Below are 26,671 nucleotides of genomic sequence, written 5' to 3'. Positions count from 1 at the left end.
ATTTATGCCAGGGCTGCTTAATAGTCCATGATTTATTTAACTGTTCATATTAAGTTTTCTTCTACCACCCTGGTTCTTGGAATATCCCTCTGTGTGTGTGTGTGTAGGTGTGTGTGTAGGTGTGTGTGTTTGGACATGCCAATATACAGAAGCTTTTATTTCTGTCTGTCAGAATCCCCAAAGTGGTATTACTTTCCAAAAGTTGTAGTAATTCACAGTCTCGCTGACACTATTTGAAAGTATCTGTTTCCCCATATCTTTGCCAGCATAATTCATTTTAGGAGTATAAACTTTTTAATCTCTTTCTCCTGGTTTGTTTCAAATGATTTCTTTAGGGAACTCTTGCCCCTGTCTCTGCCTTTTAAAAACCTTTCATTCATTTGAATTTTTCAAGCCCTCTGTTTTCCTTAATTTTCTGATGTGCATGTGATTTGTCTTCTAGAAAAACTGTGGCTAAATTCACAGAGCTTAATTGTTTTGTATTGAAATTAAACAAAACACTTAATTTCTATTTATAATAAAGTAAATGTAGACCTTTCAATCCCAGTTTTCCTCTTCTAAAAGTGTATTATTTAAGGAATTGTCTCAGGAAATATAAATGTTTTAATGGGAAAAACAGAACTTGCGAAGTACAAAGTTGGGAAATTTTAAAGGAGTCTTAAGCCTGCAAAGCTAACTGGGTTTCCATCTTGAAACTAAAAGTCTGAAGACAAAGGTCCTTTGAAAGTATTAGTTATAAATTATGCTGAATTACATAAAGTGGAAAAAGTGAATCATAGCAGATAGAAATTTAAACCTGGACTGTTATTGAAAGCCCCTGCCCAGCTTGTTTTTTGGGGTGGTGAGACCAGATTCTTCTCGTGTCCTCGTAGTTGGTGAGTTCATTATGAAATTATTTGTATATAACTTCAGCAGTACATTGGTTAATCAGAAACAGCTGCACAACTGGATTCATTTATATGAACAGAATAACTAAATCAATCAGCAAAATTTCTTGGATTTGGGTAGGTTGGGCCAACACTGTGTAGCCCAGAATAATAATAGTGCTTTGTAACTAACCTGACACAGATGGCGAAAAGATTGTGTTTGTGCAGCAGAAGTTGGAAGTGAAAGTTAAGAAACTCTTTGAGTCCTTGCTATCTGCCATAATAAAATGTTACTCTTTTTTGATGTTAGTGTTTTAAAGGCAAGAAAGATTCACAAAAGGAAGTCCTATTTTAAAAAGAACATATCATTTGTATCCTCTCAGGGCTGGGCACCCTGAATGAGGCTCAATTGTCGGTATCAGTGGCCCCTGAAAAATAAGTCCTTACTTTTTGCTAGACTGCCAGGATTGAAACAAGCCCAGGGCTTCATGCTGGGAAAACACCATGACTAGGCACTCACATGGACATGAGCCCTGCTAAACGGGGAGAAGACCGAGGCTCCCAGATGAGACTGAGGCTGAAGTCCTGATACAGCGTGGCCAGAGGAGTTCCTCAGAGTGCTGTGTCCTTGGGCTGAACTCCGCGGGTCCATGGGAGCCGAGTGGGGTCACAGAATGGTAACCTGTGCAGGTGGGCCTCAGCAGTCATTGTCAATGAACACTTCAGTACAGTAAAATGAGAGATCTGATGAATGCAGACAGGAATGTGTGGCCCAGGCTTGAGGGACTCTGATCTCTCAAACACTTAAAAGTATAGCTCACTTCAGCTCGGCACCTGTGGCTCAGCCGCTAGGGCATCAGCCACATACACCTGAGCTGGCGGATTTGAATCCAGCCCGGGCCTGCCAAACAACAATGAGAACTAGAACTGAAAAATAGCCAGGCATTGTGGCAGGTGCCTGTAGTCCCAGCTACTTGGCAGGCTGAGGCAAAAGAATCACTTAAGCACAAGAGTTTGAGGTTGCTGTGAGCTGTGACACCATTGCACTCTACAGAGGGTGACATAGTGAGACTCTGTCTCAAACAAACACACACACACACACACACACACACACACACACACACACACACACACACACACACATCACTTTCAAGGCCAGAAATCTGTCTGCCCCAACTAGCCAGAAGCAGGGACTGGATTCCAAGTGCTTGGCAGGCTCTGATGTGATGCTAACCTCGGTAGGGGGCTGTTAGCATGCTTTTTCTTGCTACATGCCATAGTTTGGACACTGGAATTTCTAAAAACTTGAGTCCCAGCTACTTAGGAGGCTGAGGCAAGAGAATCACCTAAGCCCAAGAGCTGGAGGTTGCTGTGAGCTATGACGCCACAGCACTCTACCAAGGGTGACAAAGTGAGACTCTGTCTCTAAAAAAAAAAAATAAAAACTTGAATTGTCTTGAGGCCCCCATTTGCTGATGCCTGAGGCATATGTCCCCTTCTGCACACTCACTCTGTCCCTGGTTTGGGGTATCCATCGATCTTGAGAGATAGTGTAGACTCTTGCAAGTTAAGTCACTTTCAGGTTAAGACCTGACATGCACTAGCTCATTTACTTGATTTCTTTTGCATGGCATTCTCTGCAAAAGGCAGAGTGGTAACGTGAAAAGGGCAGTAGAGGAGGAGTTAGCCAGTTGTGTTCTAATCCCAGTTTTGTTGCTTGGTAGGCAGGTTGTCTTGGCAACAATAGGGCTCTGTGCACAGGTAGAGTAGCTGAATCTGCATGAATAGGGAGGAGATAGAGGCTAGATCTAGGATGTCTGTGATACCTCGGATGGGACAGCCTGCTAACCTCTCCAAATAAGGAGCCAGCTAAACAATGCAGTGACACTTTAACTTGTCAGTCAGAGATCTGAGAAGTCTAAAATCTTACTTTGCCTGTTTTGACTACATATTTAATAAATAATGGAGAGAAATGTGTGTCCATTACATTTCTCATTTGGCTAAAATAGTATATGTATAATATATAAAGATCAGATTATGTTGTAGCAGACTCACAAGTTCTTCATTAATACTTGAATCTCATTGTGTGCTTGCCGAAAAAAGAAAATTAACTGTAACACTGAACTCTTTCTGTTACACTTTTTTTGGGGGGAGGGGGTAATAATATTTGTGGAAATGGGACTTGAGCCAGATGCTGTCCAGGTATGTCTGGCAGTGTTTGTTTTATTTATATCCAATAAAAATCACACCGCCTGACTGTATGTACACACCCTTCTTCCATATTAGTGCATTTAAGCACACGACCTTGAAACCATCTGTCCTAACCATACAGCCACGTATGTGATACATACAGATACATACATTATTGGATTATTCCTTTTAAGGAGTGCTTCAGATATAACCAGGAAGCACCAATTCCAAACTTCATTGGAAAAGTCAATACATTGCTGTAGTGTTTTTGTTTTGTTTTGTTTTTGAGACAGGATCTTAGTCTGTCACCCAGGCTGGAGTACAGTGGTTTCATCATAGCTCACAGTAACCTTAACCTCTCGGGGTCAAGCAGTCCTCTTACCTCACCCTCCTGAGGGGCTGGGACTGTGTGCATACACCACCATGCATACCTAATTTTTCTATTTTTTTGTAGAGATGAGGTCTCACTCTGGTGTTTAGGCTGGTCTTGAATTCCTGGCCTCCCAAAGTGCTGGGATTACAGTTGCGAGCCACTCTGTGTGGCCGATATTGCTGACGTCTTAAATGTGTCAGCTTTTGCAGCTTCTTAGAGGGTAGAGATCGTTGCTCACTAATTCACATTTTGTACCGTCTCATGCAAAACATTGCGTGCCGGTGACTATAAGTGAGTGCTTTGCAGGAGGTTCACTAAGATGGCTGTGATTCCTGGGAATGGATGAAAATACCCATGTGGGACACTGTTGCTGAGAGTTTTGACCTGATTGTTGGTTTGTGGCTGTGACCATTGCTGGTTGAGTGTCCTGTTTATGATTTTTACTCCTGGTGTAGGGAACAACACATTGCTGTCTTGGCTCTGCAGCGGACCATGTGAGATGGCAGCCAGCCAGCAGGAACTATGCACTGTTCTTACTTCTCCAGATTGGTGCTAACATTACAGGGCCTGCTGTTGTGCACGGACAGATCCTGGTGAATGGTGCTTCCATGGCCTTTCTGCCTTGCGGAGAGGTTAGATGCACTTGTCTACCTGAGAAGCTGAACCTTAGGACTGGCGCCCTAGGGACCCCAGTCACCATTTGTAGAGCTGTGTAAGTTCTAACTAGGGCTTTGTAAGTTCTAACTCAGATGTGCAGGAGAGCAGGGTAGAATTCCTGGTGATAGGGAAAATGCAGAGGCCAGCAGTGAAAAAAAGAAAAGAAGAAGATCTGGTAAGGTTCTGAGCTGCAGGGAGGGGCTCCTGCAGTGCACAGAGGTGGAGGCTGAGGCGCGGAGTAAATAGCGAGGGGCCCTATTCTTCCTCTGCAGGGGGATGAAGCCCTATGCTAATGAGTTTGCTGGCCCTGGAGGTTCTAGGAGCTTGGTAAGGTTGACGAGGCCCTGGTCCTCCTTTAGGAAAACCTCACTAGGAAACATAGATAGGAGGAGGCCCATCTTGTCCTTAAGTCTGGCAGTAGTCCTTACTCTGGTCCTTACTCTGTCCCCCGCCCCTTGGAAACTCTGTGCCATCTCTTCCATCTTTGTTCACAAGGTGCCTCCTTCTGTCCGACTCTTTCCCACCCCCACTGCTTCCCAGCTTAACAGTTAATTTCTTTTTTCCCCATGTTTTCATTTATTATAAATAATATCCTTTTTATTTCAAATTAATATGAGGGTACACATTTTTAGGTTACAGTGTTTTCAATTCTAAGGTAAAGTGCAAGTTGTAGTTGCGTCCTTCACCCGGGGGCATGCTGAACACCCTCACATTGTGTACATTAGGCGAAAGCCCACCAATTGCCCTCCCTCCTCCCGTCAATCACCTCCCTTCCTCTCCTCCTTCTCCCCTCCCCCTTGCTAGACTATATTTGTGTTTTATCATTTGTATGGGCATATATTTGTTTATATACAGGGTGGCCATAAAGTTCGTGTGCAGTTTTAAATTGTGCACCATTTTAAGTTGCACATGAACTTTATGGCCACCCAGTATTGTTTTCATCTTATATTGAGTACACTGGATTTTTTTCCATTCTTGAGATACTTTACTAAGTAGAATGTGTTTCAACTGCATCCAAGTAAACATAAAATATCTAAAGTCTCCATCTAGTCTTATGGCTGAATAGTATTCCATGGTATACGTATACCACAGTTTGTTAATCCATTCATGGGTGGATAGGTGTTTGGGTTGCTTAATAGTTAATTTCTTTTATGGTGTGTCGAGTATCTCTCTCCCCATTAGATAGTGAACTACTTGTTAGCAGAGAAATGCAACTTTTATCCTCTGTATCCCCAGGGTGTTGAATAAATGCCAGCTGAATAAAATCATGCCTTCTTCTAGAGGAGGTAGTGTCTCAGTTTTGTTTTAACAGCTATTAACTGTTTGACTAAGCAGGGGTCCTCACACTATGGCCCACAGGCCACATGAGGTGGTGTGATTGTATTTGTTCCCGTTTTTTTTTTTGTTTGTTTTTGTTTTTACTTCAAAATAAGATATGTGCAGTGTGCATAGGAATTTGTTCATAGTTTTTTTTTTTAAACTATAGTCTGGCCCTCCAATGGTCTGAGAGACACTGAACTGGCCCCCTGTTTAAAAAGTTGGAGGACCCCTGCCTAAGCGCTGTGGGACACTGAAATGTTAGACACTATTGACAACAACTAAACAGACCTAGAAATAGAGCACTTCTTCAGTTGTGATGGAGGTCAGTGAGATTATGAAATTAATTTAGCTAAGTTTTACCTATTTCTTAGAAATGCACTGATAACATAAAGTGTCTACATCTGGGGGTTGTTTCTAATTTCCTGTTTGCCTGGGCACCACCCAACAGTACTTTGCCCAAGTCATGGAAGTTAGGGGTTTCTGACTTGCTCCTGCTTAGATTTCCAGTAATCATTTTTGGAGAAATAATGATAATGATAACGTACCTTACTATGTTCTCAGATAATGTTTTAAATGTTCTAAATTAACTCATTGAACCCACCTGATGGCTATATAAGGCGGGCCTTATTTTTTTCCATTTACAGGTGAGGGATTGGAGGTTAGTCACCTTCCCAATTTCATACAGCTAACTTGGCAGGGCTGAGATTCAGTCCAGGTGGGGTGGCTTTAGCCCACTCTGAACCAGGAGATCCTTCCACCTCTCCAGTAAAGGATGTTCGTTTCTTTTTTTAAAGGATGTCCAGTTTTAAAGGACCTATGTGGCCCCAGCTTTCTTCAAATAGCCAGCTGACCACTGGCATGGGTCATTGGGGCAGTGCTCTGGGCTTTCTCTTCCCCTGTTTCCTGCATGCTTCTGGGTTAGGACCACCAACCGCTATGAGAAGGGCAGCCAGAAGCAATGAAGACCTACTGCTGATCCATCAGCTCTTTGTACAAGGTTGTGGGCCCATCATTGACTTTGCTCTGAATCATCCACCTTAACACCTAATACCCATCACAGACATGCCTGCTAAATACCTTCCATTACTTCAGCAGTCTTTAAGGAGGAAGAAAATCTTCCTAGAGCAGTGGTTCTCAACCTTCTTAATGCTGTGACCCTTTAATACAATTCCTCATGCTGTGGTCACCCCCAACCATAAAATTATTTTCGTTGCTATGAAATAATGGTTCTCAACCTTCCTAATGCCACAACCCTTTAATACAGTTCCTCATGTTCGTTGCAATGAAAATAATTTTATGGTTGGGGGTCACCACAACATGAGGAACTGTATTAAAGGGTCACGGCATTAGGAAGGTTGAGAACCACTGTCCTAGAGTGTCACAAATGGTGTCACATTATGTTCTCAAGAATAAATGCATAACATGTTCAATGCTGCTGGGGGGAGGAATAGAATACTCAACTGAAAAACGCAGATCCTTTTTTTTTTTTTTTTACTAAAGAAGTGTAACACCCCAGAATGTTAGAGCCAGGAAGATCATTTTGCCCAAACTCCCACTTCGTAGGTGAACAGAGTCAAGGTGACCTGCTTGCCTGAGGCTGATGACCAGTTGGCAGCAGAGTTGAGACAAGACCACCAGCCTCGTGAGCTCCTGTCCCGTTCTCTTCCTCCTGCCTGAGATTGCATAAAATATTTTATAAATGATTTTCTGACTAAATTACAGGCAATGCTAGGCATTGTGGCTCTCTCCTACAAATCTCAGCATTTTCGGAGGCTGAGGTAGGAGGATCATTTGAGACCAGGAGTTTGAAACTAGCCTGGGCAACATAGTGAGATCCTGTCTCTACAAAAACGTTTTTTATTTTATTTTATTTATTTATTTAGAGACAGATTCTCACTTTGTTGCCCTTGGTAGAGTGCTGTGATGTCACAGTGCACAGCAACCTCCAGCTCTTAGGAGAGCTCTTAGCCTCCTGAGTAGCTGAGACTACAGGTACCCACCACAACTCCCAGCTATTTTTCGTTGCAGTTTGTCTGGGGCCGGGTTCGAACCCACCACCCTCAGTATATGGGGCTGGCACCCTATTCACTGAGCCACAGGCCCTACAGAAACATTTTTAAAAAATTAGCCAGACGTGGTGGCATGTGTCTATAGTCCTACCTACTCAGGAGGCTGACACAGAAGGATCCCTCAAGCCCAGGGGTTTGAAGTTGCTGTGGGCTATGCCTGTGCCACTGCACTACAGCCTGGGTGAAAAAATGAGACCTTGTCTGTAAATACCCTGTTTCCCCGAAAATAAGACATCTTCCGAAAATAAGACCTACTTACAGGAAAGATAAGACGTCCCCTGAAAATAAGACCTAGCGCATCTTTGGGAGCACACCTTAAAATAAGACACTGTCTTATTTTCGGGGAAACAGGGTACATATATAGGCAAAACATAGAATGAGCTGCTTCATTGCTGGGCAGGCCAAGGTTAACAGTGCCTTGGAGAGGTGAAAGACACAGGTGAAACCTCTTTCAGCTACAGAACACAGCGCAGCGAGGGATTCAAATGGCAGCTGTGGAGTTTGCACCGCCCAGCATCTGCCTTCCAGACAGTCTTAGGTAGGAAGGTAGATACCCTCTGGCGCAAGTAGTTGTTGTGCAAGCGAAGGAATCAAACTGGCTGACTGCATAGTCCAGCTGTAGGGGGAGGGGCAGGAAGAAGAGAGAAATGGGGCAGCGCCTGTGGCTCAAGGAGTAGGGTGCCGGTCCCATATGCCGGAGGTGGCAGGTTCAAACCTAGCCCCGGCCAAAAACCACAAAAAAAAAGAAGAGGGAAATGGCCACTTCCTTTCCATAAAGAAAAATGTATCTCAAAACCTGCTGCCAAGATCAATCATCAGGCAGCTTGGCCTCAACCGACATGTGGCCACATGGGCCTAAGGGGTTAGAGAGGTAGAGAGCTCCGGGGCTCTGGCAAGGCTGCTGGGATGGAGAGCTTCACGCCCCTGCAGAAGAGGCTGAGGCGGCCCTGGGAGGCCTCCCCACCCAGTGCCACATCACCCAGCAACCCTGCCAGGATGGGTCTTCTGGACTCAGATCACCACAGACACTTGCAGAGCCCTTCCCGAGATTCTCACAGGCAAGCGTGGAGAGGTCAGCTTCTTCTCATATAAAGACAGAAACCCAGGCCTGGGAGTCCAGAGTTGCCACCTCTGAGCTAGATGGCCTCAATATGACCCAGGCAGAGAGGTGATTTCAGCTCTGGGTCTTGCACGATCCCTCCCACAGGTACAGCATTTGGGGGGAATTGAAACTGTCAAGCAAGAGAAGAAACTCGAGGGGAATTCTTCACAGCCCGTGCACAGACGTCGACCAGTCCCCAGAACTTCCCCTACTTTGTACACTGTGGGAAATGCCTTGGGCCTTCCCTCTTGTCAGGCCCCACAGCACTTTCAGCAGGGTGGTGATTCCTCTGCTGGCAGTTTATTTGGTCATCTTTTCAAGCCAAAGGAAGAACAAAGTACAAAGCTGAGGAGAGCAGAAGATAAAACGAAACCAACTACATTCTAAAGCCCAAGCCGACCTGAGAGAGTTTTCAGCCATGGTGTCTTTCCATGGGTCTTTCTCAAGTCCATGGGACATTGTTGTTGGTGAGAGGGCAAAGGGAGTTCTCTTTGTTTTTCCAATGTGACCCTGGTCCCCTCTAGAATCAAGCAAGAAATTAGAGGTGGAGCGAAGACTCACATGTATAGGTTTCTGATTCCCATGTCTGTGGTCTCCCTGACTGTCCTTGATTAGAATGACAATGTGGGGGCACATCCTGCCTCTGAGGTGCTGCGTCAGCATCCGCCAGCATCCTGCAAAGCCAGGCTGCCTTGCAGGCTACTGCCTTAAACCTGGATGGTCCAGACATCCAGCCTCCAGCTCCATCTGAGTGGTCAAGGAGTCTGGAGGAGCCTGTGGTGGGTCAGGCCGGGCTGGGTGCAAAACAGGCCCCACGTTCTGTAGGAACTCTGAACTGTCCCAGCTCCTGTAGGAACTTCTGAACTGTCCCAGCTCCTGTAGGAACTTCTGAACTCTCATGAAACCCAGAGTGGTTTGCACACTTGGAGGAACTAGAGGGTAGGATGTGCTCTAACTGACCCTGTTGCATAAGACAGTCCAGTGAGTTCCTCCTTTTTTCCCTTCATGAGGTACATTTATTTATTTATTTATTTTTATTTGTTTTAAACTGATGTTTATTTTCCTCCTTTATTTCCATCTTGTTTAAGAGCTTGTGGAAGAACAGCTTAAGACCACTCCGTGGTTGTTCCTACCCATTCAGTGGCCTGAGCAGTGGGAGCTGCAGACCAGTCTTCAGTGGCAGGCTGGGCGCTCCCGTCTTCAGTGGGGAACTGCTGACCAGGCACAGAGGGTCACCTGCAGCCTTCTGACCAGTCTGCAACCTCTGGTTGCATAGCAGTAAACTCAGGAGCAGGAGCAGTCCATTCACACTGAAATTCCGCCTTGATCACAGCTTTCTCAGCAGCAGCCTGCTCTTCCTTTTCAATCTCTTCAGGATCTCTGTAGAAATAGAGACCTGGCATGACCTCCCACGGATGTTCACGGGAGATGGTGCCACGCATGCGGAGAGCTTCCCGGGCCGGCATCCACCACATCAAACCTACTGAGTGAGCTCCCTTGTTTCATGGGATGGCGATGTCCACATAACGCAGAGGAGAGTCTGTGTTACACAGAGCAATGGGAGGCAGGTTAACATAAGACGCCTCTGTGAGAGGCTGGTGGTCAGCCCTGGGATCAGTAACCACTAAAAGACAAGGCTCCTGGAAAGCTGCCTGGATCTGGTTAGTGAAGGTTCCAGGAGTGAAGCGGCCAGCAATAGGCGTGGCTCCAGTGGCAGCAGCAAACTTAAGCACAGCTCGCTGGCCAGTATTCCTGGAGGATAGGACAATGACATCAGCAGGGTTTTCAATGGCAACAATGGCCCGAGCTGCCAACAGAAGTTTTTCCCAGGTCCTCTTCAGATTTATGATGTAGATACCATCACTTTTCCTTTTGTAGATGTACTGTTCCATTTGGAGGTCAAGATTGGTGCCACCTAAGTGGGTTCCTGCTGCAAGGAATTTGAGGACAGCCTCGCCTTCATTTGCAGGACATCAAGGGCTCCGGACATTGTGAAAATTTCCCTTTAAGTTACGGTGGGAATCCAGAACAATGCCGTATGGGCCCTCCCTGAGCGGTGCCGAAAGGCCATGAGGCACATTTAAAAGGGCCCAAGATAGAATAACTAGAAATAAACTCCGTCCTCATTTGGAGGCCACAGGCAAGGAACCATACACTGTGTAGATTGCAGGCGCTGGGAAAACAGAGGGTGATGGTTCCCTTCAACGCATCCCAGAGCCAAAATATTTTTAAGAGAGAAAATTTAAACTTAAGAGGCTAACATTGTTTTAGAGTCTAACCAGCAAGAAAAAGAAGCATGCTCAATTCCAGCACTCTGGGAGGCCGAAGCAGGCGGACTGCTTGAGCTCAGGAGTTCTAGACCAGCCTGAGCAAGAGCGAAACCTCACTCTAAAAAATAGCCGGGCATTGTGGTGGGTACCTGTAGTCCCAGTTACTTGGGAGGCTGAGGCAAGAGAATCGCTTAAGCCCAAGAGTTTAAGGTTGCTGTGAGCTGTGATGTCACAGCACTCTACCAAGGGTGACACAGAGAGACTCTGTCTCAAAAATAATAATAATAAAATAAAATAAAACAATTTCCATGTTTACCAAATGTAACACATTTTCTATTCTATTTAAAAAAAAGAAAAAGCTAGTTGCAACCTACTCAAGTGATCTGATAGCCAAAGAATGGTCAGCAACTTGCAGTTTGAAAAATACTGATTTAAAGAGAAATGTGTCAGACACATATAAACCTGTGTCACTGTAGCCCTGGTGGATTTCTGCAAAAGGACTCCCAGTGACACAGGCTTCGAGGTTCTGGAGGAGGTGTTCCTCACTCCAGTTGTAAAAGTTGATGAGGTGGTGGTGGCGGGGGAAGGAGTGGAGGTGATGGGTCCTCCTGACACAAATAAGACACAGACCTTGCTCATAGTCCATGGTTGCTCATAGTGAGATCGGTGTTTGATTTACAGTGAGATGGAAGCATAAACAATGAGACAGGACATCCTCAGAATGAGGCCCCTGCATTCTGAGTTCCCTGAAAGGAGAAGCCATATTACAGGGATGAATGCAGTGCTATACCCCTAGCTCTATGGCTCATTATGTAGTAAGTATTCATTAATGCTTATTGGAAGACCATGTTACCTAATCACTACTTGTTATTATTGTAATAATAATCATCCTGATTATTAACATGTTAACACACTTGACTCATACATGTCACACAGGACACGACAGGATGGATAAGAAAGACCCGGAGGAGTTCAGGTGACATAGCAGATCCGCCAAACCTCATGTGGGTTTCAGACCCTCTGCATAGCGAGCCTTTAAAAAGTTGCAGGTTGTTGGTTTGACTTGTAAGTGGGCCCTGGCATAACTCACTGTGGCTTTTTGCTTGAAGATGGTGCAGGGAAGCCTGGCGCAGGCCACCCAGGGGACACAGAGAGGGCATTCTGACTTTCCACTACTGCTCATTTGAGACTGTGCGGAGTTTTCCCACTCGGATCAGCAGTTCAAGATGATGTGATTCAGGCTTAAATCACCCCAAGTTTCTGTGTGATAGGTTTCTGCAGAGAGGGTGCTGGCAGAGCATGCTCTGTTGGTTCCTCAATGGAGCCTTTGTTTCAAGCCCTAGACCAGCCCTGCACTGTCAGGGCACTGAGGCAGAGGAGTGGTGTCAAGGCTGTGGAGACCCTGGCACTGGCCGCCATGTGGAGGGTGAATAGAGCTCCTCTGAGCCCTCTGAGCCGGCTTTCCCACAAGCAAGCTCTGTTCGAATGTCCTGCCCTGGGGCTGGCCCTTGGCACCCAGGCCTGGCCTTAGGACACCACTTGCTCCTGCACCAGATCAGCCACAGGCCCTGTTTTCAAGCACTCCTAGCATGTGGGAAGGGGGAGGGTGCAGTGGTGAGGAAGCCAGGGATTAGCAGGGAAGAGAAGGAAAGATGGTATCTGACTTGGGGTAGAACCAGGGCATTTCCACGCCACTGCTGTTGCTGTCTGCGCGCTCTCGAGCCTCAGTTTCCTCATCCATAAACTGAGGATGCTCTCTCTGCTTGCCCTCCTTTGGCTCAAACATTCTATCTGAGGCCTGAGAAACTTTTTCTGGCAGGAAAGAAAGGCTGCCCAGAGCTTCCTTCTCAGGCAGCCAGTGAGTGCATTCTTTCCTGTGCCCGCATATGGAAGCAATTTCTAGATTATCTAAGGCACTGTGCTGCTGCCAAGCTCACCCGAAACAGAGGAACTTGGTGGTGGTAAGAGTAAAAAGAGAAAAAACGCTGCGTGTGTTTCCCTCTGTTTTCTTCCCACAGAGACTTTCCTATCTGGAAACCCTCCTGCGATGTGCTTTTGGTGCTATGTCAGGGCTGTGCCCAGTGGGTTGAGGGTACTTCACGGAAAAATCCTGATGAAAACAAAATGAATGTTGAGCTAACTGCTTCTCCTGTGAGGCCAAAGGAAGCTTCGAGTCTGGGGGGCTGAGGAGCCCTGAATTCCTGAGTTTTGTTCCCATGTTTATTGTAACCTTTCCCTCTAGTCTGGTAAAACAAAGAGTATTAATGGCTGGCTTTGGAGTTTTTTGTAAAGTTGACTTTAGAAACATCAGCCAAGAGCTTTGGAGGGGAGAATGTTTATGAGTTCTTCCTCTGCGCCACGTGGGGGTTTTGGTAGTGGTTGTCTGTAACTCATGAACTAGAAGCACCATTTACTACTGAATTCAGTTCAGGAGAGTAACTTGTCAGGGAAACATCTTGCCCTCAAAGCCTCAGCTGTGGCCCTGGTACCCATAAATGATCCTGCAGACCTCATTCCTCCTACCCATCTTCCACACCCGACCTTCATTCTTGGGAAAAGAGATTACTGAAAAGGACACATTTATAGGGAAATATTTTTTGTTCCTCTTTTGGTGAGTTTCTAACTTTTCTATTGTTTAATCTCCCATTAATGTTAACATTTAAAAATTAACTTTGTAAAGCAGAGATATTTTTCCTAAAAATAAAATCTGAGTAATTATTATTATTATTATTATTTTGAGACAGTCTCACTATGTCACCCTCAGTAAAGTGCTGTGGCATCACAGCTCATAGCAACCTCAAACTCCTGAGCTTAAGTGATTCTCTTGCCTCAGCCTTCCAAGTAACTGGGACTACAGGCGCCTCCACAATGCCCAGCTATTTTTTTGTTGCAAGTTGTTTAGCTGGCCTGGGGCGGGTTCGAACCTGCCACCCTTGGTGTATGTGGCTAGCGCCTTAACCACTGTGCTACAGGCTCTGAGCCAAATCTGAATGAATGTTTTACCAACCCTTGTTTAAAGTGTTGCGTTAATGTTCTCATAAAGAGCTGGGTATCCCTTCCAAATGCTTTCTGGAAAAACCTCTCAAAATCAAAACAGTAGTCTGCTGGATGCCAAAAACTCTTAGGGACCCCATGTTTTGTCCTGTTTCTGGGTCTGCAGCAGCCTTCTTATTCCTGCTCAAGAGAGCACGTTTACGGCGCTGGTTGCTTCATCTGAGGTTGCTGCCATGGAGGGCTGAAAATCAAACATGACATGAAGACGGGAACACTTACTGGAACCTCACGTGTCTGGTCACCCTAGTCCAGGACACTCAGCTTATCTGTACTTGGCTCCAAGTAGTTGTACTTCTATACATAGATTTGTCCCACTCTAAACCCATCAGCGCAAGTGTGTATTTTAAGCCCCATCTTTGTAGAATTGTATGCTAGATTCTCTTAAGCGCTAATGAAAGCGAGTCCAGCCAACCTGATTCTTCCTCTTCTAGAGGCTGAGAGTCTGAAACCCCACCCTGAACTCAGTTATGAGTTCAGGCCTCTTCCTGATGAGTGGAGTGCAGCTGGATCTCCATAGCCTGGTCACAGCCACCACAGAATGAAATGCAGTTAGGCTGAGGATGGTTGCATCTGTACTGAACAGGTACAGATGACCAATTTACATGGCATTTCTTTTTTTCTTTTTTTTTTTGTCACCCTCAATAGAGTGCTGTGACGTCCCAGCTCACAGCAACTGCCAGCTCTTGGGCTTAGGCGCTTCTCTTGCCTCAACCTCCTGAGTAGCTGGGACTAAAGGTGCCTGCCACAATGCCCAGCCACTTTTTTGTTGCAGTTTGGTTGGGGCCGGGCCTGAACCTGCCACCCTCGGTATATGGGGCCGGCGCCCTACTCAATGAGCCACAGGTGCCGCCCTTACATGGCATTTATGTTGTATTGGGTATCGTAAGTAATCTATAGCTGATTTAAAGTATGTAGGGGGATGTATGTAGTTATATGCAAGGACTATGCCATTTTACATCAGAGATTTGAGCATCTGTGGATTTTGGTATCCTCGGGGATCCTGGCAACTGGGGCGACTGTCTTAACTTGGGGCGAGCGTGGGTGCTCTGCAGCCAGGGTGATACAGCTCCCTGCTTTCCTAAGGGTGACAGAAGATTCACTTCATCTGTTCCTTCCAGGGATTTTCTTCCTCTCCAGGGAACGTGCCATGTCCTCCCTGTGGTCTGTAAGGCTTCCCCACCCACCCAGATCATGCACCCACTGACCTGTGGAATTGACCCAGCTCTCTTAGATGGTCACCCTTGTGCCTCCTCATGCTTCTGTAACCTGTTTTTGCTTCCTCTATTAATTCAACAACCTTGTATTAAGTGCTCACTATCCAGGCTTGCATAAGGCAAGATCCCTGACTCCCGGAGTTAGTGTTCTGCAGGGAGAGACGGACAGCAAGCAAGCAAATGCTTACTCAGGTAAATTAAGGCAGTGGTAAGGGCAGATGGGGTGAAGGATGATGGGGACGTGCTGGGGATAGAGCTGTCAAGGAAAGGAGGTGCCTCAAGAGTTGGGCTGAGTGACGAGGAGCCAGCCATGGGATGGATGTCTGGGGAGGGCGTGTCAGGCGGTGCCAAGGGCAAAGGCCCTGAGGAGAGAATGAGCTGAACAAGTCCCAGAAAAACGAAGAGGGGAAGTGAGGCTGGGGGAGGGGTCAAGCCAGAGGTAGAGGCATGGGCAGATGTCCTCCAGGAACTCGAGTGGGGTCGTAGCAGAGGGTTAAGATAATCTGATTCATGGGTTAATAAAGTCACTCCTGCCTCAGTCCTGTCTCTGCCTGGCTCGGTCAGGCTGCCCCTCAGCTCTGTCTGCCACACTCTGGGGCTCCCATTCCAGCCGCCCTATTCAGGTCACTTCTGCAGCCTCACTGATCAGCCGTGCTGTTGGACTCAGAGGGTGGGTGAACCGGTTGGCTTCGAGCCAGGCCACAGCACAAAGCAGGAGAGTGAGCAAGCCCCTCTGCACTTCAGTTGTGGCCTCCGCGCAGGTGTTTTCCAGCCCTACGCTTCAGTGATTCTGTGACATAATCACAATAACAACACAACGTGTCCCCAAAGTCACCATATGTAGGAAACATGGGAGATTGTAGCTAAATGTAGCTTTATTAAAATATTCTCTACCTGTTGGCCACTTCTTTGTAAAATTTTATCATAAACATTTTGTAAATCAAGGTACGTTTAACTGCATGTTCCCAAGTTCTCTATGTGTGGTGTCTTTTGGGGACACCCTGTATTTTTCCTGCACTCGTTCCATCCCAGGGTTTACACGTACCATGCTCAGCCTGCTGTTACCCCCATGTTAGAGTGGAGGAGACTGAGGCACAGAGAACTTAAGCAACTCAGGCTGGCATCTAGGATGTGGCTGAGCCAGGATGCAAGCAGACAGTCTGATTCTGTCCACTTGTACTCTCACCCCATTCTACTGCCATCTGTACAGTGGCAATAGCTTTCGAGTGTACTGTCCAACAGTCCTGAACTAGGTCCCTTTTTCAGATTGCTCAGCCAGCCTGCAGCCCTCCCAGGGACACTGGAATGACCCTGCTAACACACTCTGCCTCGAGCAGTGAGCAGGCAGGGTGGGATGGTTTTCCAAGCAGATCAGACACATTCACTGTTAGGATGCATCTCCAACATCAGTGGAGCCAATGCTCACTGTCCTCCCCAGAGTGACCCCAACAATTCTGTTCTGGGCCAGATGTGAAACCCTCCACTCTGGGAACATTGCTGGTTGCCAAGTAACAGCCAAAATAATAGTAATAGCAAGTATTTATAGAGCACTTATGATGTACCTGGCTCTCTTTTTATTATTCTTATAGATGAAGAAAGTAAAGCACAAAAAGTTAAAAGCAACCTGGTTAGGGTCACGGAGCTAGTATATGGCAGGATCAGGGTTTGGACCAGGCAATGTGGCTCTGAACACCGTTTAGAACACACTTCTTTATATTGGAGAAAAATTCCACCCGCTATGGTTTCCACCTGGTGGTCTGTGTTCTAATCCTGGTAGCACAGAATGATCTAATTTTATTAACATAGGACAGACCTGTAAATATTTGAAGACAGTTATCACATCTCTCCTGGTTCCAAACCACCTGTCAAGCTCTCCAGGAGCACTTCTACTCTGGATCTTTCTTCTTCCCCCCAAAACACAAGTACTTTATAACTTACCATCCCCGTCCAGGTACTTGTGACAGAGGGAACACTATTAATAATTATGCTGGGACAGTAAGATAACTGAGGACTGTCCTGGGCAATCCAGAATGTGGTTCACCCTACCCTCAGGCCAGGATAGAAATGCACCACTTGGAGTCTTTCTGAAGACTGGGCTTAGTGGACTGTGGGAGAGTTGAGCTCACTCTGCGCAGATACATTATGGATGGGAACTCGTTGGGTCTTAGGCGTCTGCCATTAGTCAGACTTAGTACAGCAGAGAATCCCTGGGTCCTGGTACTCGAGTCCCATATCACTAACGTGATAATGGGCAAGTCACCTCCCATCCCAAGTCCTCAGTTTCCTCATTTTCAAAGTAGTGTTGATAATCTAGAATCCCTTCTGGTTCTCAAACTCTGATCCTCTGTCAGCCTTCTCTACACAAGCAGCAGTCTTCATCTTATTCACCTGGAAGCCACCAGCATGGAACTTGGAGTTTTTAATCCATTTTCTTTCATTTGAACCCCCTTCTACCATGACTTGCCAAACCCTGGAGGTAGTTTTAGAGTGGCAGCAAGATTCTCCCTGTGTGGCATGCTTTTGGATGTCAGTAAAATTGCCCAGGCACTAAGTATCTTCTTTAAATAATGCTTTTCCTCGAGAGACTTGTAGATTTTATCGATGCATAAATAGGAAACAGAAAACTGAGCTTCCACTGAAAGTTCTTATCGACTTATTGAGAAATTTCTTAAAAGATTTGCCTTTTATGTTTCCTAAAACCTGTATCTGTGAAATAATTTCAAAGTGTTTTCATGTAATTTATCTTGTTATCTTGAAAATGGTCACATAAGGTGGGTATTATCTCTGTTTTCCGGGTGTTGAAACAGAGGCTCAAGAGGTGACTTGACTTGTCTGAGGACCCCTGCTAGTCAGTGGTGCGAGTGAAATTCCAATTCGTGTCTGCAGGATCCTTCTTTCTGCTGGATCCATAGTTTTCAGTTTGTGTTTTCTTCTTTTTTTATCTGTGTTTTATGTTTTGACTTTTTCTTTTTTGAAACATAGTCTCACTCTGTTGCCCTGGTTAGGGTGCTGTGGCGTCATAACTCATAGCAACCTCAAACTCTTGGGCTTGAGCAGTCCTCTTGCGTCAGCCTCCCAAGTAGCTGAGACTACAGGCACCTGGCTAATTTTTCTAGTTTTAGTAGAGACAGGGTCTCACTTTTGCTCAGGCTGATCTTGAACTCCTGAGCTGAAGTGATCTATCGTCTTTGGTGGATCCACTGCTCCCAGCCTGTGTTTTCTTGTAAGCAGAAAACTCATTTTTCAAACAGAAGCTGGATGCTGTGGATGGACCTGCCTTCTGTGGTGCTCTGTCAGGGGCTCTGCGGGACCCTGGGGTCCTACACAGCATGGTTTGAACAACCCTGTACTTTTCTAAAATAACTCACAGGGTTTTACCCATTTCAGGGAAATAGGATGGTTATGGGACAATTTCTTCCTACATGAACTTGTTGCATTTAATAAATTCTACTGTGATTCCCGGGAGATTAGGCAAACCACTGGGGAGGTGGGGGGGGTTGTGTCAGTCTCATGACTTGGTCTTGGCCGGGATGTCGGTTCCTCCTCCCTGAGGCACAGTCACTGTGCTATCACCCCGTTCCTCCCCTTGCCTTGCTGAGTCCCCGTCTCACCAACAGAAGTGTGTCTTCTCAGGATTTCACTTGGCCACCCTCATCATTCATCCACCCACCCAACAATTATTAAATATCTGCTAAGTATAATCAATGAGAATAAGCTCAACCCAGTGGCTGGCCCGTAAGGCGAGGAGGCGCCTGTCTCTATGAGGCAAAGCACAGTGCCCCCTTCATTTTCCTGTGTCTGGGATTATTGTGCTGATCAGGTAATCTCCCAGGTTCTGTCTATTGCAAAAGCCCAGTGCTGCTGTGCCAGCCTTTTCTCTTCCCTAAAAGGTGAGAATTGAGTGCTTGGCTTGGATCATTCTCCCTGCCTGTATATGCTGTCCTCACCCACAGCCCTGGTGAGCCAGAAGTTAGTGGGCAGAAGAAAAGAGACTTAGAGAATGACTTAAAGAATAAGTTTTCCATTTCCTGGGGTTTTGGGGTCCCAGGGAACAGTGAGGTGGCACCTATTCAAAGAGCACCCTTATTCAGGGAGGAAAAAAATGAATGGGAAATAGTTCTCATTTTTAAAGTCTAATTTTTGCTCAGCTGTGTTTAAAAGGCATTCATGTTCAGTCTCACCAACAGGCAGGACATCAATATTTATACTGAAGGTCCTGTTTCTCTCACTCAGTGTCTAGAGCTTTGCAAACACTGGAAATTGATCTTTCCCTTTCTAAACATGCAGCATTTAAGCTGCCAGTTCTTTCCCAAGTCCACTTCTTTAATTTTCAATTTCTATTACATAAAATTTAGCAGGTAGTTTTAAGAGACATGCTATATTCCAAAAAATACACTGATAAATTTTACATATAAGAGAGCATTCAGAAAATTTAAAGCATTAGTCCAGTATAAACTGTCAGGAAAGATTCTTGGCATTGTTTCTTTTTAAATTTTATTTATTTATTTATTTGCAGTTTTTGGCCGGGGCCGGGTTTGAACCTGCCACTTCTGGTATATGGGGCTGGCACCCTACTCCTTTGAGCCACAGGCACCGCCCCCTTTTTTAATTTTTTTTACAAAAGACTGATAATTTGCTTAGGCCATAATTCTTTTCTTTTTTTTTTTTTTTTTGAGACAGAGTCTTACTATGTCACCCTTGGTACAGTGCTGCAGCCTCACAGCTCCTAGCAACCTCCAACTCTTGGGCTTAAGCGATTCTCTTGCCTCAGCTTCCCAAGTAGCTGGGGCTACAGACGCCTGCTATTTTTTTCTTGTTGTAGTTGTCATTGTTGTTTAGCAGGCCTGGGCCAGGTTCAAACCCTCCAGCACTGGTGTATGTGGCCAGTGCACTAACCACTGAGATACAGGTGCCGAGCCACATAATTCTTATAGAACAATCCTTTTTGTTTCTGAAAGAATAGCAGTTATAGGCTCCGCACCTGTGGCTCAAGTGGCTAAGGCGCCAGCCACACATTCAAGCTGGCAGGTTCGAATCCAGCCCCAGCCCGCCAAACAACAATGATGGCTGCAACCAAAAAATAGCCGGGCATTGTGGCGGGTGCCTGTAGTCCCAGCTACTTGGGAGGCAGAGGCAGTAGAATCGCTTGAGCCCGGGAGTTGGAGGTTGCTGTGAGCTGTGATGCTACGGCACTCTAACCAGGGGGACAGCTTGAGGCTCTGTCTCAAAAAAAAAAAAAAAAAAGAATAGCAGTTATAGCAGTTATTGGAAGTAGCAATCCACATTTCACCAAGCCATTATAAATTTCTCCTCATTCTGCAGATGTACATGCTAATATAAAAATCTACTACTCGGGGTTTTTAAAACAGCCTATCTATATTCTGGAGTATGTAACAGTGTACATCAGCTGTCTCTGTGGAATATATATGTGTGTGTATATGTGTGTGTGTGTGTAACTGTAGTAACTGATTGGGTAGCTATTTTATTTTTAATCGTCCACTAACAAGTCATTAGGCTGCATGTGTAAAAACTGGACGTTCTGTTCTTTTGATGGCAATAGATTTTTTCACACGGAACTGAACATTTGTGCCCAGTTCAGCTAAGCCAGGAGACTGGGTCTCCTGAACAGAGCAGCCCCTGTGCCTTCACACAGCTGTGGGTCTCCACTGCTGGTGAGTAAGAGGAAATGAACAGCGGTGAGGGGTTGGCCCTGGGATTTTCAGTGTTCCCATTCATGTGTTAATGTTCACATCCCATCCTTGGTCGGGTTCTTTAACTTTAATGTCTGCAATCTCTCTCTCTTTTTTTAAAGAGTAGGGAAATCTTTTCCTTGGAAAATGTTTTAAGACCTAAGAAAATGACAGAGGAAAAATGTGATGTATTTATAAATGGGAGCTGGTAATATGAGTTCCTCTATTTCCTTTTAGTTCTGTTGCTGTTTCTTGGAAATTTTTCTTAGAAACATTTTGTCTTTGCATGAAATTTATTATGAGAGGTAATTCTTTATTCCCTTTTACTCATATATTTAGTTTATTACAGTTATGTAATCCTGTGTAATAAACCACCACAGAATTAAGTGGCTTACAATATAAATCATTTTACTTGCTTATAATTCTGCAATCTGGGCTGGGCTCAGCTGGGTAGCTTTTCTGCTCCTCTTGTCTGTGATCAATCTTATGGTGGCTCAGCTGAGACAGGATTCAGCTAGGAAATGGGGATGGCTGGGCTTCTTTCTCTATGTCGAGTCAGGATCTCTCCCCTTCCAGTGGCCGCTCTCTGTGGTCTCTTCAGGTTCTCAGCAGGGTCCCTGAACTTCTTCCATGGTGGCTAGGATTACAAAAGCAGACTAGCAGGGTGTCACTTCTGCAGCTTTTTATTGGCTAAGGCAAGTCATTGGTATAACCCAAATTCAAGGGGAGAGGACTTCTGCATAATACATGAATACCTCCCCCTGAAGGCATGCTTCATTGGAGGCCGCCAGTGGAAGAGACTGCCACTCTGTGATTCTTCAGTCGGCTGGTACTTACGAGTTCACGTGCCAGGCACTGAGTGTCCAGTGGTGAACGAACAAAGCATGGCTCCTGCCCTTGTGGAACTTACAGTGTGTGGGGAGCACACGCTAGTCAGGAAATTACTGGTGAGTGCTGGGATGGTTAGGCGTGGTGTCTAACGCAGGCCTGGACCTTGAGAAGGAAGTCCTAAGGAGATAGTAGAAAAACAGCATTGTCTCAGGCCATGAGAGAGGTAAAAACATGAACTTGAAAGAAGTTTTGTGTGGCTAGAGTGTGGAGAGCAGGGCTGTGTGGGTGTGTTTGTGGGGGGGAAGTAGTCGTCACAGGGTTTGCAAACCAAAAGCCCTGAGAGTTAGACCGGGACCTTGTCACATGTTAAGAGTCTGCTTCTCAGGAACATGAGATTTCATTCATGGGAAAAGAAATTTCAAGCATCTGTGCCTTTCAGAGAGGTCACACTGGCTGCAGTGGACTGAGAATGGAGGGACTGGGTCTGGAGACCCGCAGGCTTCAGGAGGCCAGGTGTGGGAGGTGGTGGATGGCCGGCAGTGTGGACCTCAGGGCATGGATTGGTTATGGGGATGAGTGAGACAGAGAGGCAAGGGTGACTCTCAGCTTCCTGGCTTGGGTGGTCAGTGATGGTTTCAACCACTGAAAAAGGAAACCCTGTGAGAGGGGCAGAGTTGGGCCCTGTGGGCGTAGCTTGGTGTTCCGAGGGGAGCCAGCGTGCACAGACTGCCTTGGACGTCTCTGAATTTAGCAGTCCTCTGCGAGCCTTTTCTAGACTAACGCATTGTAAGCTCTTCAGGTGCTTCTTTTTCTTTTTTTTTTTTCTTTTTATTAAATCATAGCTGTGTACATTAGTATGATCATGGGGCACCATACACTTGGTCAGGTGCTTCTTAACTTCTGCTTAGCTTCCAGACTTTCTCACACACTTTGTTCCTGCTTCTGCCCCGGCTCTCACAGAGAGGAGCAGAATGACCAGGTCTGAGGCAAGAGTGTGAATCAAAGTGGTGAGTTGAAGACCTCGGAAATGGAGAGTTCGTGACTGGGGTTAGTGGGCCGCAGAGCAGTTCAGGTCACGGGGTTGAGAAGTGACAGAGTGAGAGGATTTGGGGAGAAACGGAAATGTAGGGAAGAGGAAAAAAACAAAAGCCAGTTAGAAGAGAGTTAAGAATTGACTGAAGATATGACAAAAGCAAAGAAAATGAGTCATCTGAGGAAAAAAGGAACAGAATAGAAAAGGCAAAGAGAAAGAGATGCTTCCATAAGCTATGTATGTATGACTTGTGTCAGAGATGACTCGGGAACCTTTTGTGCCTCCTTTTTACAGTTGCATTTTTCTAAAAATTAGAAAAGTGGGGCGGTGCCTGTGGCTCAGTGAGTAGGGCGCCAGCCCCATATACTGAGGCTGGTGGGTTCAAACCCAGCCCCAGTCAAATTGCAACAAAAAAATAGCTGGGCGTTGTGGCGGGCGCCTGTAGTCCCAGCTACTCGGGAGGCTGAGGCAGGAGAATCGCCTAAGCCCAAGAGCTGGAGGTTGCTGTGAGCTGTGATGCTATGGCACTCTATAGAAGGCAATAAAAAGAGACTCTATCTCTAAAAAAGAAAGAAAGAAAAGTGAAATAGGCCTTTTATTCTGAAGGCCTCAGTAAGTAGAAAGGAGGCCTTCAGATAAGCTCTCTTGTTATATAAAAAAGGAAATGAGATAAACTTTAGTCCTTCTGTGGAAGAAAAGGACCTCTAAGAAAATAAAGGGACATACAAATGGTTAAAATAAATTAGAAAGAAATCGAGTATAATCCTTTATTGTCTATTCCCAGGTGATCTGGCAGAGAAATATCTGTAGCCTCAGAGAATGGAGAGAGAGCATGCCCCCATTATGAATTTTTAATAAACATAAATGGTATAATAAATTATGCATGGAGGAATGATATAAAGCATTAAACAATGAAGGATAAATAATTTAAATGATTAAAAACTGCCTCTGTCATATGTTTGATGTATGAGAACTCTATTTGAATTTTCTCTTCAAGGAAATAGAAGAGGACTTTTAAAGGGGTCTTTTTCAAAACAGGTTTACTAAAGGGAGGGTCATGTGGTGGTTTGGTGAGAGGAGTCGCTGAGCACAGAAATGCCCCAGGTCCGTGTCTCACGTCCTGTGCTTTTCTCTGATAAACATGTACGCAGTACCTTGTTGGCTGCCAGATGCCTGCCACAACACCCGGCTGTTTTTAGAGATGGGGTCTCACTCTTGCTCCAGCTGGTCTCAAACTCCTGAGCTTAAGCAATCCACCTGCCTCGGCCTCTTATCTTAAGGTAAGACTTGTCAACTTGTTTTAAGGTAAGAGGCCGAGGCAGGTGGATTACTTATCTTAAGGTAAGAGGCCGAGACAGGTGGATTACTTGTCTTAAGGTAAGAGGCCGAGGCAGGTGGATTCCTTGTCTTAAGGTAAGAGGCCGAGGCAGGTGGATTCCTTGTCTTAAGGTAAGAGGCCGAGGCAGGTGGATTCCTTGTCTTAAGGTAACAGGTCGAGGCAGGTGGATTACTTGTCTTAAGGTAAGAGGTCGAGGCAGGTGGATTCCTTGTCTTAAGGTAAGAGGCCGAGGCAGGTGGATTCCTTGTCTTAAGGTAACAGGTCGAGGCAAGTGGATTCCTTGTCTTAAGGTAAGAGGCTGAGGCAGGTGGATTCCTTGTCTTAAGGTAAGAGGCCGAGGCAGGTGGATTCCTTGTCTTAAGGTAACAGGTCGAGGCAGGTGGATTCCTTGTCTTAAGGTAAGAGGCCGAGGCAGGTGGATTCCTTGTCTTAAGGTAACAGGTCGAGGCAGGTGGATTCCTTGTCTTAAGGTAAGAGGCCGAGGCAGGTGGATTCCTTGTCTTAAGGTAAGAGGCCGAGGCAGGTGGATTCCTTGTCTTAAGGTAACAGGTCGAGGCAAGTGGATTACTTGTCTTAAGGTAAGAGGTCGAGGCAGGTGGATTACTTATGTTAAGGTAAGAGGTCGAGGCAGTAAACCCCACCCCAGTCTCCACATTTCCACTGGCTTACTCACCCTGTGCTGACTACCTGCCGAGCTCTGGTAAGAGTCTCAGTTTTTGCCCCCTTAATTTGAATAAAAGCTGCATAAAAGTAAATCATTTCCCCCTAACTTGCCAAGCTCCTTAAATGCTTTAATTTCACTGGGGCATTTGACTGCTGTATCGCCTCAATGGAGATGAGAAAAAAATCATCTTTGCCCAGATGAATAATTTTGGTAAAATTAAAGGACCAAAGATGACAGAAGATTTTCCACCAGTCGTTTCCTTTGTTACTATTCCAAATTAACCCTTTGCAGAGCGCTTATAAATGAAACATGCCAACTGGGGCAACAGCCATTATGATGCTTGGGGCACTGCTGGATATTCTTTGGTCTCTTACTCATCAAAATAATTCATCCAGTTGTTTTCAGTTTTGAATTTATTGTACTCCATATTTATATATACTCCCATAAGAATCCATGATTTATACAAATTTTCAGGCACAATTGTGGAAAAATATTGAGAACGAAGGGTATCATGCTTATAGACACAAGTCAGGCAACAGAACGGTACTGTGTCCTCACGTTTTTGTTTGCAAAATGAACAACGCCTACAGGTGTCCTTGGCACCACAGAACATCTGGAACTAAGTGTCTAAAAGCATCATTGGCATCAAAGGGACATCTTGTTCGAATGCCTCTAGGCATTGTTAGCAGTCACAAGGTTAATAACCCTACCTAACGCTCATGTAGGCATTGGGTCCGTGACCTCTCACAATTCACAATCTGTTTATCTATAGATAGAATATCAGCCATTGTATGTTTGGTATTCTGTAAGTACACATGCTTATCAGTAAAATTTCAAGGTCAAAATGTGAGTACAGCATACAACAGGAAACTGAAAACTCGCTGCAGGTGTTTTAATACATGGCAGTAAATATTACTATGCTGACTATCCTCCCAGGGAAAAGTGTGTTTCTGTCCCTTCCCCTTGAAGCTTGCAGGAAATAGGGGCTGGTGGCAGAAGTGACCCAATGTGATTTCCAAGGCCAGGATGTAGAAGGCTATGCTTCTGCCTTGTTCACTGGGAACATTTGCACTTGAGTCGCTGTTAGAAGTCCAACGACATGGCAGAGAACCCCCATGTCAGTGCCCTGGTCCACAGTCTTGGTTGAGGCCATTCTTTTTTTCTCTTCACTCTGTGCCAGACATAGAAAAGCAGCAGCCTTCTGGGAGATAGATTTTCCCATCCCAGGGGTCTAGTCTCCCGTGATCCCAACCAAGGTCACAGATACATGGAACAGAGAACAGCTGCCTCCACCACACTGTTTCTGAATTCCTGACCCACAGAATCCATGAGGATGATGCAGTGGTGGTGGTTTTATGCAGCTACCTTTTAGGTCATGTGTGATGCAACAATCGATTAACACTCAGCCAATGAAGCTTCCCAGGTTGGGATAGTTACGGCATGACACATCACCGTGGCTATGAAAACCACCTGGTTCCACTGAAGTGTGCTACATGTATACTGCTACCCCTAGTTGTTTTCTGTTCTAGATAAACATGGGAGAGTTAACTAATTGGTTAACAGATATTTATTGAACTGGGACTCGGTGTGAAAGACAGCAACATCAAACTCTTCTGCAATTTTATTGATTACTTGGGAAGATAAGGTTTTTTATTTCTTTTGAGACTCAAGCTGTTGCCCTGAGTAGAGTGCTGTGGCATCACAGCTCACAGCAACTTCCAACTCCTGGGCTCAAGGGATTCTCTGGCCTACGCCTCCCAAGTAGCTGGGACTATAGGCGCCCACCACAACGCCCGGCTATTTTTTGGTTGTAGCCGTCATTGTTGTTTGGTGGGTCCGAGCTGGATTTGAACCCGCCAGCTCAGATGTGTGTGGCTTGCGCCTTATCTGCTTGAGCTACAGGCGCTGAGCCTTGGGAAGATATTTTAATGTTGTTTTCATTAATCAGTAACTCAGTGTCATTTGTTCTTTTTTTTGGAGACACAGTCTCACTCTGTCA

The 26,671-nt window shown here is 45.6% G+C and overlaps 1 protein-coding gene and 1 pseudogene across 2 annotated transcripts in view; one reads left to right on the top strand and one right to left on the bottom strand.

The window, feature by feature from the left end:
- Positions 1 to 26,671, top strand: part of WIPF1 (WAS/WASL interacting protein family member 1) — a 137,744-nt gene that overhangs the window by 12,786 nt on the left and 98,287 nt on the right. The gene's annotated exons all lie outside the window — the stretch shown is intronic.
- LOC128590318 (40S ribosomal protein SA-like) lies at positions 9,684 to 10,600 on the bottom strand (annotated as a pseudogene).

This window comes from Nycticebus coucang, chromosome 7 (assembly GCF_027406575.1).
Source record: "Nycticebus coucang isolate mNycCou1 chromosome 7, mNycCou1.pri, whole genome shotgun sequence".
Taxonomy (NCBI): Eukaryota; Metazoa; Chordata; class Mammalia; order Primates; family Lorisidae; genus Nycticebus; species Nycticebus coucang.
The sequence above is the reverse complement of the archived record's forward strand: the minus strand, read 5'-3'. Positions and strand labels throughout refer to the sequence as shown.